General features: G+C 39.3%; 1 protein-coding gene across 1 annotated transcript in view; it reads right to left on the reverse strand.

The window, feature by feature from the left end:
* Positions 1–14,720, reverse strand: part of LOC149449359 (reticulon-4 receptor-like) — a 258,679-nt gene that overhangs the window by 35,380 nt on the left and 208,579 nt on the right. The gene's annotated exons all lie outside the window — the stretch shown is intronic.

A 14,720-nucleotide genomic window follows, 5' to 3' on the forward strand; every position in this document is an offset into this window, starting at 1 on the left:
TCAAACTTAAAAATCAATTTATCAAAATCTGAGATCTTGAATATGTTTGACACTCAAGGAGCAGGAAGAATTACAGCTTTCGTTCCCTTTTTCATGGCAAATTAAGGAACTTAAGCATTTAGGGATAAAATTAACACCTTGTCTTAAATCCCTATATAAATCTAATTATGTCCCATTGCTCAATTCTATTAAAAATGAATTACATTCTTTAAGAGCCAGGTCCCTTTCGTGGGTAGGCATAATAAATATAGTAAGAATGGGAATTTAAACTAAGATTCTATATTATTTTCAAATGCTCCCAATACATTTATTTCAAGCATATTTTAGAACACTGAGGTCTCTAAGTTTGAGGCTTGTATGGTGGAGTAGGTGACCCAGAATCCCCTACGCAGTACGGATTAAAGCAAAATGAGAGGGAGGCCTGGCAGTGATGAAGTTGGGTAAAGATGGAAAAAACAAAGAGTAAGGCTTTGCTAGATGGACTGATTTGGATATCACAATGCTCCAGAGAACTTTCTAAAGACACCAACCCACTCAGGTTTACTGCACTTAAAGTTTGGAATATGGGACATAAATAGTTTCACTGGTTGTATAACTCAACTTTATTACCCCTCACTGGCACTAATTATTTTGTCCCAGGGAAAGAGGAATCTTCTTTTATGCACTGGAGGAAAGGGGACACTTGGTTCAACAACAATTCTACTCCCTTTAGAGGTACTGTTTGACTCCCAAGTCATTCCATTCAATGTGCATATTTGGTGGAACTGTCCTAAAATACAAGCATATTGGAGGGAAATTGTATAATATAAATACATTTATCCTTGGTTGCATGGACATATTTATTTCATACCACAGACATTTTGGTAGCACAGTAAGAAAATTGCTAAACCCTCACATATTAAATACAGCCAAAGGGCTTATCCCAAGATGCTGGTGTACACAAGATATCCAAAAAGTGAAAGAATGAAACACAAAAGTAGATTATACAGTATATGTTTATTGGAAGAACTATATCACTCATATGAGGGCTTTCTTCATAAATTCTCTGAAATTTGGGAAGATTGGTTGATAATTAAGAAATTAGAGGTCTTTGTGGACCTTATAAACTAACACGTTATTAATAATAATGATACTGGAAATATAAGTAGCTTGACATAGTCTCCTTCTGGCTGGACAGAGCCTATATTATGATGAGATTGTTGGTTTTCATTACCTGACTGCCACTGAGACACTTAAAGAGGAGAGGTCAACTTATCTATTCAGAAGATGTAGGAGGGAAAGGAATATCGACATTAGGTTTAATGTTTATAAAACAGTATGCAGTACCTTTTCCCGAGGATGCATTTAAATAACCTCATTAATAGTGTCACTGTGGCATTGGGAAAGATAAATATTGCACAATTTGAGTAAGTGTGTCTACATGTGTAATGTTCACTGGGTATATGGGCTTCTTTTGTGGTTTTCTTTTAATTTTGTTTTGTTTTTGTGTTATTGTAATATAATATAATATATGTAATATAATATAATATATAATATTTATGAAAATTAATAAAAAGAGAATAAAGGGAAAAAAAACATTTCTATTATCTCTCTAAAAACTTTTCATCTTTTTTCACTTTTTATAGTAACTGTTTGTTTTGTCCCATTTATTTTTTATTCTACCTCCACTGATCATTTTCTTTAAAACATATTTTTAATTAAAAGACATATTTGTGAATAGAGACTCCAAAAAATTTCATTGCGCCGGTGGATGCCCAGGATCTGGTACATGGTGGAACAGAGAGTACAATAAAGTATTTGCTGAATATTACAAGAGATAATGCAGACAGAAAAGAAAACATGTCTCTGGACATGCCTCAAGTTAGACAGAGCTTGCGGGGGTATTTTTCATAGCCTGCAGCTATTCTTACTTCACTTGCTGCTGTATGTGAATAAGTTGGCTGATCTGTATGATACCAAAACACTACTTGTGTGTCTTTCTTTAATTAATTCCAAAACTTTGTCAAGTTAATCTTCTTTACTACTCAAACGCTTTATTGTAGTTGATGCAAATAATAAAAACCTAGAAAAAAAATACAGCGAAAATGACCATATTGTTATTGTCATATTTGTCCTTTACTTTTACTTCCTGTCCTGGAGAAACAACAGAAAGTGAGAGGAAATCTTCCCAAAATTAAGAAATATCAGTCTTTGATACATTTTGTATCCATTCACTTCCTGTGTCAATGATCACTGTATCTGGGACAGGAGGTGAGGTGGAATCAACCCAATATGAGGACACAGGCAGCAATAAAGGTTTTAAAATAATTTGCATTAAGTTCCATGCTGTTTATTTTTATTTTCTTAATGGATTTCAGTGCTTCCTTATATTTTAAGCTCTGTATTAAAGTATTTTCTGTAAATAAGTACTGCAAATATATATTAATGCAGCTATAGAGAAGGGAACCCCGGTTGTCAGACAGTGCAGTCTGCCTGCATCCCAGTTCTGTAATTACCTAAGCTATGACACCTACTGCCATCATTTACCTGGCCCAAGTGTACAGTTGGGAGATAAGAGCAGCAGGATCTGTATCAAAATATTCATTATGCACTGAAAGCAGCCCAACACTGTGTTAATGTCAGAGTCTCCTAACTGCATACTAGAGCAATGAAGGTGTTGAGAATCCAGTCACAGGAGCTTTTGTGTATTGGACACTGGCGGGCTGCAATGTGTGAAAACTGGAGTTTAATCTATTAAAGACATATTATCCTGTTTACTTATTTACAAATTGTGCTTTTCTTCAGAGCCGATACATTGTATGAAAGCACAGTTATCCTTAAATAATTCAGAATTAGCTAACAGAACGGCAAGTGTAGGATGCTTTCCCATTTAGCAACCCTCCTGTGCCAAATCTACAGTTCTCTTATATTGACTGGGTAAAACTGTAATTGGATAATGTTTTTTTCTTAACATTTTAAATAATATTGGGAATCACTGCTGCCAACATTTGCCCATTAGTTCTTAAGAATGCTAGTGCTAGTCAAGGCATTTAATGATTCTATTCAGAGTGTAGGGAAAATGCACTGTTAACGGTGGGTTATTTAATAATAAGGAAAAAGCAAATATTATTGTATGTTAACACTAGTCTAAAGGAAATAAAATGCAGTGTTCAGAGAATTCACAGGCATAAAATGTTGCTCAGAAGACTTGGCAATATATAAGCTCAATCAGTTGAATGGTACATCATTGTATTGTCCAAGCTTCACCAAATACCAGCCTACCAAATCATTCCTGATGATCCTGTCATTAAGATTCTTTTTGAAGTCCTAAATATATATAAGACCTCTATATCCTTTATTACAATTGTATAATCTCACATGATAGTATGTAAGGAAATTTGTTACAGTTCATTTAGAAAGTAATCCCACTCCTCTCATAATAGAAAATGTGTAAGCTATTCACCTTAAAACGCTCAAGTGAAATTACCTTTCTTGAATTACACTTGTCTACCTTATACTCAATTTTTATTTTACCTGCTCATATTACTTTTCTTTTTTTAAATACTGTATTAGAGCCTCTCTATTGTTGAAATACATCTTCTGGCTCCAAATTACATATTACTTTAACTATGAGATTCTACAGCTCTGCTTGAAGGTCATTCACTCATGAGACAGCATATATGATGTCTAACATGCCACTAGACCCTCACATATAACATTGTTTAGGGACTGTGAAATACATTATAGCTCTCAACATCTTATTTCCTAACCCTAAGGTTATCACTAATCTTTAAACCCAGCTCTATGACAATGCATCTAATTGGAAACTTGTATACATTATTTACATTATCAGGTTTAATCAGTAAAATAGTGTAAGGATCAAAGCGGAAGGTACAATAACCTGTATCATTGAACTGGTATCTTGTACTGGTTTAACCAATATAAATTGGATTCAGTAAATTGAATTTTGAATGATTGCTATGGGTTACTGAAATCTGCAACCAGTGCTTTGTCAAGTGCATTGTTTATTGAAAAGGTCTGCATGTAACACTGGACTACAGTTTTTTTTCAAAAGTTTTATTTCCTGAAATACTTTTGGTGATTATAAAAAACCCCTTTAAACTTAACAGAGATATAATATCAGAATGGCTGTATCACATAGGAGACTTGAGAAAAATGAAATTAACCTTTAATGACTATAATATATTTAATTGCATAATGTTTTCAAAACTGCATGAGTTCAACAAGGCTACAAGTGTTTTGCTGCTTTTTGTTTGTACTCAGTGTCTGGTGCAGTGCCCAACAATAGTCAGCCAGCACTGATGGAATCCAATTACCCTGATGCTGTTTTTCCATTTTGCCAATGTCTTGGTGAAGCCTTTTACCAATGTTTATCATGACTATGTATACATTTTTGGGAAGGAAGTCCAAGTGTGAATTTAGAAAACAAATCTTCAGTGATGTACTGCACATCATGGTCTTGTATGGTGTAAGACATTTGTCAATTCGCTGAACGTAGTTTTGTGCTCTCTACAGTTGCCAAGAAAATTCTCAGTGACATCCTTGAATACTTTCCAGGCATTTTTCTCTGGTCCCACTAACAGGTCTTCAAACTACTTTTCATTAAAGATGTTTATGATCTGTGGACCAACAAAAATGCCTTCCATAATCTTGGCATCAGTTATTCTTGGAAACATCTGTCTCAAATAATGAAAACCATCACCTTTCTTGTTCATCACTTTCACAAAATTTTGTGCCACATTTTTCTGTCCTGGAATCAAATTCTTTCAGAGTGGCCATTTCTTTTTCTTAATACTATATTCCTTTATGGGTTATATTTCCATGACATATACTGTAAATACATATAATAAATGTATAACAGTAATAGAGTGATAAAAGGAGGAGTGGAAATATAACAGACCATACAAAAAGGCTACAACATACATTGTGGTTAGCACTTCCACCTAACAGGACTAGGGTCATTGAATCTCAACCATGGCACTTCCTGCCTGGAGTTTGCATGTTCTGCCTGCGCCTGCGTGGGTTTCTACCTACACTCCAAAGACATGCTGGTAGGTTAATTGGCTCTTGTCTAAATTGGCCCTAGTATGTGTATGTTTGATATGAGTTAGGGACCTTAGATTGTAAGCTCCTTGAGGGCAGGGACTGATGTGAATGTATAATATATATGTAAAGTACTGCATAAAATTGACAGCACTATATAAGTACCTGAAATGAATAAAAAAATGTATTAGTAATTTCAAAAGATCTACTTGTATATAAATATCTTGACTATAATAAGGATAAGTCAAAATACTTTTGCACTCTGTAGTAGTTAATGAGGAAAAAAACAAATAAAAAACCAAAATTGAAAAGGAGCAAAGGGAAAAAGAAAGACAAAAAAAAGAAGGCTGATAGTGATAATGGGGGATATTTACTAAAGCTGATGCAGCTGTGCATAGTAACTAATCAGCATCTAAGTTTTATCGTGAAATCTTAATTTGGCAAGCTGAAGTTAAAAGCTCACTGTTAAAGTCAAATGTAGATTAATGACCAGCTAAGTGGCAGGCAAGCTCAAAAAAAACTAAATAAACCACGGAGTGCAATACTCACAACTAATAAAATTAGGCACGAAGAACCATAGAAATTATATGAATATAAATGACATATAGTTCATGTCAGTGCCTAAAATATACAAATAGAATTAAATGGGACAATACATTGGTGTCGGTGACTAGGTAGTGCCCCTGTAGTCCCAATATGCTTCAGTCGGTGCTTGTGCTCGTGATATTAGAAGAAATGCGCACTCACCGGACGCGCAATAATATTGTGCGTTATAGATAATATCCTGGTGTCATCAAGGTAGTCATCTGGGCCAGTAGGTTGAAAAGGCTCCCTCTCAGAATGGATGGGTCCCGAGGCTATAGATGCTGATGATCCAGGGATGTCCAGAGTTCCCCTTAAGGAATAAGTGGGTGCAGCTCACAAGGGTTAACTGGAGGCTCCCTCTCTGGAGGCAATGGACTAGTGCAGGGCGTCCTTCAGCACTTGCAGCAGCAGCTCGATGCCTTCCTGGTAGCAGACCAAACTCTCCAGGAACCTGCCACTGTTGTCCAGCTCACAAGTCACAAGTCTCGTTATGTTTGTCTTGTCCGGTGTGGAGAATTCGGCAGGAGTGGTGCTCAGGAGTGTGGTGGAGCTGGACAACAGTGGCAGGTTCCAGGAGAGTTTGGTCTGCTACCAGGAAGGCATTGAGCTGCTGCTGCAAGTGCTGAAGGATGCCCTGCACTAGTCCATTGCCTCCAGGGTTTATATTGGTTACCTTGAGTGCACAGCTGCTGACTGGATAGTGTTCGCTTTCTACTATTTTATTTTTACTGAAGTTAAAAGCTGATGGGTTACTATACACAGCTGCACCAGATTCTGCCCTGATGTTTCAGGACTGGGATCTGGACACATAACTCCTGCTGCATCTGTCAGGAACTCTACTTGCTGAGCCACCTATTCCTTGGATAATTGTGCCTTGTACCTTATTTCAGGTTAATCTTGAACACTCTCATGCTACTCCCATGAATTTTCTATCTAAGTTATGCTTTTGCATTTCCTGTTTGCCAGGTTATTGTGCTTGATATCTGATATCTTGCCTCTTATTGTTAATACCACTTGTTATGGACCTTTGGTTTGTTCCTCAACTATGCTTGTGCTTGATCCCAACCTGCAACCGCTTGTTACCCACCTTTGGCTTGTTTACTGACTATGATTCTGCTTGATCCCTACCTGCTATGTCTGCTACTGGACCCCTGCTTGCTCACCTCCTGGTGGGGCAATCCTGAGGACTGTGGCCTGGTGCTAACACAGCAAAACCCATCTCCACCATCAGGAGCTCTTGTGAACATCAGTTAGTGCTTAGACCCAGCTCCTTGGGTGAGCCTGCTTTATCTGCCAGGTTGACCTGCTTATGTACTTTTCCAGCTGGTCAGTGGAATCCTCTCCAGTGCTATAGCTACTGGTCTCTGAGCTTGACCCCTGACTATGACAGAATGATAAGTCAATTATAATATATGTCTAATAGTCTTAGAGGTGCTTCCTATCCGATAGGTTCTTTAGAAGGTAGGGTTCAATATTTTAGATATGTGGTGGTACATCTGCTATCAAGGAGGGAGGGGTTCCACTTTCACCAAAATTGATTCTGAGTCATATATGCTTAGGTGAACATTTATTCAAATGTGATATAATCATTAAATATTTGAAAGACTATGGAAAGAGATTTTCTAGACTGTGAGAAAGACTATGGAGAGATTGGTTTCTTTACTTTTCCTCCTTCTTGATAATGATAGTCTATCTTTTATAAAGGCATGGGTCATGAATGTTTGTAAAAAAGAGCCAATTTCTGGACTGGGAAAAGTTGGGATAGGAGTAACAGAGATAATAAACTCAAATATAGCTTTCCAAAAGTAGGTAAGGTGTGGAAAATGTCACCCAAGTATGTATTTGAGTTCCAGTGTGTCCACAACTTCTCCATCTGAGAAGAGTTTAGTTGAGGAAGATATCTATTAGCCTATAAGGAATGTAATACCATTTATGGAGCAATTTTTGCACTGATTCCCAGGAGGATATACAGCTAGATGTTTTAAGGAGGGGGGGTTCTAATTGCAATATTCCACCTTGCAGGGAAATAGAAAAATCTATATCCTTTTCCCTTTGTATTCCATTAATGGCAATTTGCTTCAAAATTCTGGCTTGAGTAACATCTTGTAGGTCACCATGATTCTCTTACATTGAGAGGTAGGGCTGTCATATAGTTTTAAGAGGTTGCAGATGAGATCAATGTTGCTCCAGTGGATAGAGGTTATAGCGTGTCAAAGTCTGAGATAAAAGTAATTTCAACTGATGTGGTAGGTGGAACATAGATCTTGGAAAGATCAGTATATAGGTTTCCCATGCATTTATTGTCAGCTGCCAGTTGGCTGGAGTTCCGGGAATGAGAGTGGTAGATGTTGTAGTGCTTGAGAAGCAAGGAGGTGCTTTGGGACTAGATTTATTTGCTACATTTTCAATTTGTGGCCATAAAGTTGTGGATGTTGTGGTCCACCTTTAGTTTAGTTTGATCCAAAATGACAGCTTTGTAATATTTAGAGATGTTGGGTGCTCCCATTCCTCCAAAGCTTGTTGGTATGCATACAGTAAGATAGAGTTTTGAATTCAAGGATTTGTTTCTCCATATGAGTTCAGCATTGCTTGAAGATTCTGGCAGTATTGGGAGTGGTAGAGTTAAGAATAAATACATTATTTGGAGTAAGAGAAACATTTTGGTTAAAATTATAGGTCCCAAGAAGTTTGTGATGATTGTAGGTCTCTGCATATGTTTTGTTATATACCATTATTACGGTGTTATAATTAAGATGAAAGAGATTTGTGCTAGGTGATACTAACTGTATTCTAAGATAGGTTAAAAAGTTGCCCATGGGAATGGTGTTGCACTAGTGATCTGCACTTTAGTGGTAGGGGATAAGTACATATTAAGCATACAAGATTTACAGTAGTTAGTTTTATACAGGGAGAGTCTGCTAAAAGGTAGATTTAAAAGGGGTCCGGAGGGAAAAGTACAGAGTGCCAAAAGACAGAAATTTCCCTACCTGGTGATAACATACACCACCCTTGAAGTCTTAAATCAAATAGTTCTGCTTTTGATTTTGACAAACCTAAGGTGTCCGTTTATGACACAGAGAATAGCTGCGATTCAACAGATCTCAGCTATTCTCTGGTCATTCACAGTTTATGACACCCAGGAGATCATGTCAGCCCTTCTCTGGAGATCTGTGTTCTCCCTCCAGATTCTCCAGCCCAGAGCTGGAGAATCAGAGGGACCGAAAACTAAGAGATAGTTTACCTCTGCTTAGTAAACTGATCTTTTACTGTAATCTCAAGAGATTATAGTAAAATGAGCCGTTTTTCAGAGTTTGTAGACCGTTCTCCAGAGTTTGGAGACCGTTCTCCCTTCGTTCGGAGAACTGCTTCATAAACTGCATTCACAGGAGAACTGTGTTCTCCGAGAATGCCGGAGAACTGAGCAGCGATCTATTACCGCTGGTTCACAAACGGACACCTAAGTTTCTAATGAGTTTGCTTAATTTTGACTTCGTTATGAGATGAGGCTCATACACAGTTAAAAATCCTGATCATTGTCACTGTCTGTGCCTGGCTAGTGCATTGCAGCATCTTCGCCTGCTTCATCTAAGCAACATTTCACTGGTGGCTTTGGTACTGGCAGATTGTTGTCATGTGGCACTGGTCTCATCTGAGGGCAGATTTTGGTACTCAATTGATTTATTATTTTTAGCAGAGACCAGTGACATTAGTTGGACAGAAGTAACAGTCTGTCACGTGATCATTCTTTTCTCACAATATCATTGGGACAGCATTGATTTCTGATTTCCTCTGAGCCAAGTTCTAAGATCAACAGCACATCTTTCACAATAAATGTGAAGAGCCCACACCCTGTCTTGATCACCACGATCAGTCATAGTGTGTCTTTGAAGCTTAAACGTGTACTGCCCACAAATGTAACAGAATATATTACAGCTGTTCCAAGATTGGCAAGGCATTTCTGCTGCAACCAATGGTTCTAAGTACATATAAATGCTATGACCTGAAACAATTGCATCAAAATACATGGAAACAGATATCAATAAAATGAGTACTGCCAGTGCAGGCAGGCTGCTTTTATAACCTTTCCAGGCAGCATCCATTCAGCCTAAGAATGCCTAGGCATGCCCAAACTGTACGTTCTACAAATGTTATTCAATATGTCCTGAGTGCATGCCTGGATGATTTACATGAGCTACACAAACCATCTTATAACATAAATAAATAGTAAACTTTAAAATAAAAAAAAACAAAAAAACAAATAATAAAAAAATATATTTATATACTGTATACACACACACACACACTATATTGCCAAAAGTATTGGGACACCCCTCCAAATCATTGGATTCAGGTGCTCCAATCACCATGGCCACAGGTGTATAAAATTAAGCACCTAGGCATGCAGACTGCTTCTACAAACATTTGTGAAAGAATGGGCTGCTCTCAGGAGCTCAATGAATTCAAGCGTGGTACTGTGAAGGGTTGCCACCTGCGCAGTAAGTCAATCCATAAAATTTCCTTGCTACTAAATATTCCACGGTCAACTGTTAGTGGTATTATGACAAAGTGGAAGCAACTGGGAACAAATGCAACTCAACCATGAAGTGGTAGGCCACGTAAAATGACAGAGAGGGGTCAGCGCATGGTGAAGCGCACAGTGCTCAGAAGTCACCAATTGTCTGCAAAATCAATAGCTAAAGTCCTTCAAACTTCATGTGGCCTTCAGATTAGCACAACAACAGTGCGTAGACAGCTTCATGGAATGGGTTTCCATGGCCAAGCAGCTGCACCCAAGCTTTACATCACCAAGTGTAATGAAAAGAGTCGGATGCAGTGGTGAAAAGCACGCCACCATTGGACTCTAGAACAGTGGAGACGTGTTCTCTGGAGTGACAAATCATGCTTCACTGTCTGGCAATGCCATGGACATGTCTGGGTTTGGTGGGAGCGAGGAGAATGGTACATGCCTGACTGCATTGTGCCAAGTGTAAAGTTTGGTGGAGAGGGGATTATGGTGTGGGGTTGCTTGTTAGGGGTTGGGCTTGGCCCCTTAGTTCCAGTGAAAGGAACTTTTAAGGCGTCACCATACCAAGACATTTTGTACAATATCATGCTCCCAACTTTGTGGGAACAGTTTGGGGATGGCCCCTTCCTTTTCCAACATGAATGTGCACCAGTGCACAAAGCAAGGTCCATAAAGACATGGATGAGCAAGTTTGGGGTGGAGGAACTTGACTGGCCTGGACAGAGTCCTAACCTCAACCTGATAGAACACATTTGGGATGAATTAGAGCGGAGACTGTGAGCCAGGTCTTCTTCTAAAGGCACAGACATACTCCTAAACCTTGTAGACAGCCTTCAGAGAAGAGTTGAAGCTGTTATAGCTGCAAAGGGTGGGCCAACTCAGTATTGAACCCTACGGACTAAGACTGGGATGCCATTAAAGTTAATGTGCATGTAAAGGCAGACATCCCAATACTTTTGGTAGTATAGTGTATATTGTATATATATATATATATATGCATATAAACTTCAAAAACAGAATATTTCTATTTAATGGTATGATAAGTAACATTACAGGTTATTTTTGTGATCATACAAACAAATGGCAACCACCTCAAACTATAACTAGCCCCTGCAGTAAGGAGCACAAGGAAGGGCAATGCACATCAAAAACAAACAAAAATTACTGTATTTTTCGCTCCATAAGATGCACTTTTTCCCCCAAAAAAAGGGGGGAAAATGTCAGTGCATCTTATGGAGCTAATATGGAGCAGTCGGTCTGGTGTTTCCGCCGCCACCATGTCAGAAAACCGGGCCGCCGCTCAGCTCTTCTCTGCAGCAGGACCTTACCTGTTCCTTGGTCCAGCGCTGTACAGTCTTCCCGCACCGGCATCTTCCCACACCGGCATCTGTGACAGCTGGGTGCCAACTGCACATGCACGAGAAGCGCTGCGCTTTGTGAATGGTCCGGTGTCTTCTGGGACTCATGACAGGTCCCAGAAGACTCCGGGCCATTCACAAAGCGCAACGCTTCTCGCACATGCGCAGTGGGCATCCGGCTGTCACAGCTGGGTGCCCACACTAAAGGGAGGACAACTTCGTGGAACTGGGAGCGGGTACCTGTCAAATTCAGGTACCCACTCCCCCTCCTTCCCCAAAGGTCCACAGTCTCTTGATCATCCCCTGTACTGTCCGCAGTCTCTTGATCATCCCCTGTACTGTCTGCAGTCTCTTGATCATCTCCTGTACTATGTCCACAGTCTCTGTTCATCTCCTGTGCTATGTCCGCAGTCTCTGGTCATCTTTTGTACTATTTCCACAGTCTCTGGTCATCTCCTGTACTATGTCCGCAGTCTCTGGTCATCTCCTGTACTGTGTCCGCAGTCTCTGGTCATCTCCTGTACTGTGTCCGCAGTCTCTGGTCATCTCCTGTACTGTGTCCGCAGTCTCTGGTCATCTCCTGTACTATGTCCGCAGTCTCTGGTCATCTCCTGTACTATGTCCGCAGTCTCTGGTCATCTCCTGTACTGTGTCCGCAGTCTCTGGTCATCTCCTGTACTGTGTCCGCAGTCTCTGGTCATCTCCTGTACTATGTCCGCAGTCTCTGGTCATCTCCTGTACTGTGTCCGCAGTCTCTGGTCATCTCCTGTACTGTGTCCGCAGTCTCTGGTCATCTCCTGTACTATGTCCGTAGTCTCTGGTCATCTCCTGTACTGTGTCCGCAGTCTCTGGTCATCTCCTGTATTGTATCCACAGTCTCTGGTCATCTCCTGTACTATGTCCGCAGTCTCTGGTCATCTCCTGTACTATGTCCGCAGTCTCTGGTCATCTCCTGTACTGTGTCCGCAGTCTCTGGTCATCTCCTGTACTATGTCCGCAGTCTCTGGTCATCTCCTGTACTGTGTCCGCAGTCTCTGGTCATCTCCTGTACTGTGTCTGCAGTCTCTGGTCATCTCCTGTACTATGTCCGCAGTCTCTGGTCATCTGCTGTACTGTGTCTGCAGTCCATTGGTTCAGGATATTTTTTTTCTTGTTTTTCTCCTATAAAACCTAAGCATGTCTTTTTGTCAGGTGCATCTTATAGAGCGCAAAATACGGTAAATAATAATATCACCAGCACTTGGGTATTATATATACAGCAGCTATGCTATATGTCAACACCCTATAGGATGTATGTACATGAACAAATTATACTATACAAGTGTTAATCTGTTAAGTTAAAACAAATAAACAAATAAAGTAACCATAACGCTATATAGTGTTTAAATTAATCTAAAAGTCCAATAAGGTGCCCATGTGCAAATTAAAAAGTCACTTGAGTGATCCTTATTGGGATGCACTATACACAAAATACAAACAAGGTGCTGCTGAAGCTGTGCTCTTCAACTATGTGCTATAGTTCTCCACTACCACCACACCAGAGAACTCACTGAATAAACATGACCACCCACCGCAGGTAAGTCATATAGCGCTTGATGATAAAGCAGAGGATTCACCATCTACAATAGGCTTGGAACATTCACCTTTTAGCTCATCAATGCTGGAATGCATTTATGGGAAAAGTGTATGGAAGACAAAGTGTTTATTTACTAAAGCTGGTTCACTCAGAATCTTGTGCACTTCTGCATGGAAACCAATCAGCTTCCAGGTTTTATCGCTAAAGCTTAATTGAATAATCTGAGGGTAGAAGCTGATTGGCTACCATGCACAGGTGCACCAGATTCTGAGTGAACCAGCTTTAGTAAATATGACCCCGCCACATTATGACTCTGCCATAATGTAAAACTATTATATTTTATTAAAAAAAAAAAACTCACAAAGGTCCCTACTCACATTAAACAGTGAGTTCTCTGGCATGACGGTGGTGGAGCACTATAGCACTTTGTTAAAGAGCACAGCACTTTGTTGAACAGCACAGCTTAAACATCACTTTGTTGTAAAAAAACAGTTCAAACAGCACTTTTTTCTGTACTTTTTTCTGTAGTGCATTCCTTATCACTTAAGTAACATTTTAATTTGCACATGGATACTTCATTGGACTTCAAGATTCATTTAGCACTAGATTATGGTATGGTTACTTTATTTGTTTATTTGGTTTAGCGTAACAGATTACGCTGTACTGCAGTCCTCTCTATAATTTTGAAGGTCCCCTAGGGTGGACCACATATGTCTGTGGATTGATTAAGGGCAGGTTTGCCTGGAGGGAGCCCATCACTCCTTAAAGGTAAAGAGACACACTAACACCCAGCATGGGCACAATGGCAGCTGAGTATCCAGTGCGTCCTCTCAGCAATTCACCAACTGTACAAACAAATAGCAACCGCCCCAACCTATAACTAACCCCTGAAGAAAGGAGCACATGAAAGGGCAATGCACATTAAAGAAACAATAATTCCTAGCTCACTTACCAGCCTGTTGCAGGCTGAATGGTAAGTAAGCTGGGGATTTTCATTTGTTTCTGATATTTTTGTGAATAGCAGCCAAAAGAGATACACCCAAAAGTGTTCAGGAAGCAAAATCTATATTGTCCAGTGTAATCGGTAAAATATAACATTCGTAATAAGTCAATATTCCATGACTATTTAAAAGCATCTGAAGGTATTTGTGAGGTTACGTTTTGTTATATAGTTTTATATTTTTTTGCTTTGTATTCATTACTTTGATTTTCATATCTTTTTTTTGTAAATAACAATTTTTATTGAACATTTTTGTCAATAATACAGATGTACAGTAGTACAAAAGAAGAATGGTCACAAGAGAGCTCTTGACATAGCTCAGCGAAAGTCTTATCACTCTCAGAGAAAAATACTCTATGAGCAAAATACAGGAGTACAATAAGCAGTCATACAAGAAGTAGGCATCCACAACTGGAGGAGCTTGGCAAACATTATCAAAGAAAGGCCTATGGCAAATTAGGATGCAATTATCACAGATAGAGTCAATCTGACCTATCCAATGCAGTGCAGTAATAAAAACCAAAGAACTATGCAACAAATCCAAATGAAATACATATATAGGAAAAAAAGGGAAAGGGGAAAGAAGAGAAATCAGGCAGAAATTTAGAGTAGATGAGAAGAAAGTCCATGCCT

This window comes from Staurois parvus, unplaced genomic scaffold (assembly GCF_062004578.1).
Source record: "Staurois parvus isolate SC_StPar_1 unplaced genomic scaffold, SC_StPar_1.0 ptg000626l, whole genome shotgun sequence".
Classification (NCBI taxonomy): domain Eukaryota; kingdom Metazoa; phylum Chordata; class Amphibia; order Anura; family Ranidae; genus Staurois; species Staurois parvus.